The following is a 2315-nucleotide window of genomic DNA, read 5'->3' on the forward strand; positions in this document are numbered from 1 at the left end:
TCCAATACGTCAAGGAAAGTGAGTGGAGGGGAGGGAGGCAGCCATGAGGGGAGGGAGTGGCGGGGAGGAGAAGCGGAAAGCAGGTGCATGTAGGAAGGGGCAGAGGGAAGGGGGAGGGGAAAGGGAGGGAGCAAGGGGTGGAGGGAGAGAGCAGGGGAGGGGGCGTATGGGCGGAGGAGGGAGGAGGGGGGAGGGGGGAAGGAGGGGATGGCTGGGCGGAGGTTCATTCTACTTGACTAACGCACCTTGTCGTGATAAATAGACCCCGTTCAGAATTTTACCTGTAAATCAGGATTGTGGTGTTGCTCGCCTCCCTGGTGCGTGTGTATGTCTGTGTTTGCGTTTGCGTGTCCGCTTATGTTTGTGTATTTATAAATTTGCGTGTGTGCGTGTTTTTGTTTACAATGTTTTGTGTTGACCATATAGGGGTACGTTTACGGGAACTTTTTTTATTTTTGTACGGAGTGCCATTGACAAATGCCAGAATGCACCGACAGCTTTACTAAAGGTTAGGAGGAGGGGAAGATGAGATGGAGGAGGAAGAGGAAGAGGAAGAGGAAGAAGAAGAGAAGGAGAAAGAGGAAGAGGACGAAAAGAAAAAGAAGAGAAGGAAGAGAGAGGTCAGGAGGAGGAGGCGGCGGCGGGGGGGGGGGGTGAGGGCGAAAGGGAGGGTAAGGGCAGTTGAGGGCGAAGTGGATGTTGGTATCACAGGTGCGGTGGCTCCTGAGCTTGGCGCGGCTTTGTGGTCCCTCCGGCTTAAAGGAGATATGTCGTGGGGGAGAGAGTAGTGATGGGGTGTTTGTGTTTGAGGCTGTTTAAATTGGTGGTGTATGGTGCGTGGGTACGTGGTTTCTAGGTTTATTCGCGCGCGCGCCCGTGTGGGTGTCTGTCTGTCTGCCTGTCTGTATGTATGTATGCATGTCTAGATGTGTTTGTGTGTGTTGTAAGACAGTTATTATTTAATGTAGCTGACGCCGGGCAGGGTTGAAAATTTCATGGGATTACGAAGGTACGATATTTTGAGAGATTAAACAGCCAAGGTCATGCGGTATAAAAAAAAAAAAAAACATTAGCGAGAGTTGGCGCACGGAAGGTTGTGTGCGGCAATCTGAAGCATCATCCCTTTGTTGTCATGTCAAGAGAAGTGTCAGGTGTCTGAAAGGGTATGCCAGTGAAACACATCTCTGATGCACTCTGATCTATCTTGTCTTGAAATAGGTAGGAAATTGCCATAAAAGCCGTGTGTGTATGCATGTATGTATGTATGTATGTATTTATGTAAGTTTATGTGTACCACGACCAGATGTAAACCAACACTTGCGACAATCCGCCACGTCTGAAGTGAGCGTCAAGTGGTCTCAGCTGCTGACATTTACGCACAATACACGTCGTAACTTGACTCAACTTCATAGATGAGATTCTTTCCAAGTTTCAGCTAAAAGTTTTCAAAAGTTGTTTGTTTGATGTTCTCTTTCTGGTGTGGAAATATGAGGAAGGGAGGGAGGAGGGAGGTGTTTGTGTAAGAGACAGACAGACAGACAGACAGACAGACAGACAGACAGAAAAATGAAGGAAGAGGAATGCCCGTATCAGTGAGTATACGTGCAGGTCCGCGTTGATGTTTTATTCAGCATGTTTTTTTTCTTCCTTGACTATAATTAGACAAACAGGTCAGAAAACTATATGGTACGGCAGGAACAGGTTCCGAGGAGCGGGTATGTGCTGATCAGGGGAGTGGGAGCGCCCAAGGTCCCCAGGCGGCGGACTTGGGACCTTCCCTGTGCCCCTGTGCCTCTGTGTCAAGGGGTCGGGGCGGCACGGGAATGAAAGAGAGGGAGGGGGAGAAGAGGAAAAAGAGGAGGAGAAGATGGAGAAGAAATAGAGATAGAGGGCGGAGAGTCAGTGAATGAGTGAGAGAGTAAATGAGTGACAGACAGAGAGAGATATGAAACTCATCATGTATGGATTGGGCAAATTATGCAAAAAGCAGTCTAGGACTAGAAAGGAAAACTATGCCTAGATTTGTATGGTTATGGTCAGACATGCAAGCAGGTCATCTAGCCGGAAAGCAAGTACTAGGCGAACCGAGGTAGGTAGCAGGCACGCGCATATACGGATAAGCAAGAGATACGATGTCCCGGAAGTAGATAATTCATATCTTTCTCTTAACATAACATTTTATTTCTTTTCGTCAACAGGATGGCGAGTGTGCTATCGTGTGCGGCGAGGAATGCGGGCGTGCAGTGCGGGCGTGGGTGGGCGAGCAGGACGGACAGAGGATCCTGCTCACCACGCCCTCGGTGCTGGTGGGCTTC

General features: G+C 49.2%; 1 long non-coding RNA gene across 1 annotated transcript in view; it reads left to right on the forward strand.

The window, feature by feature from the left end:
- Positions 1-2176: 2176 nt before the first annotated feature.
- Positions 2177-2315, forward strand: part of LOC147471994 (uncharacterized) — a 5373-nt gene continuing 5234 nt past the window's right edge. Inside the window, exon 1 of the long non-coding RNA XR_015190943.1 lies at positions 2177-2315. This exon is cut by the window's right edge and continues 78 nt beyond it. This is a non-coding gene — a long non-coding RNA (uncharacterized LOC147471994).

This window comes from Penaeus japonicus, unplaced genomic scaffold, assembly GCF_977035675.1.
Source record: "Penaeus japonicus unplaced genomic scaffold, GWHDUDI00000001_assembly GWHDUDI00000004, whole genome shotgun sequence".
Lineage (NCBI taxonomy): Eukaryota > Metazoa > Arthropoda > Malacostraca > Decapoda > Penaeidae > Penaeus > Penaeus japonicus.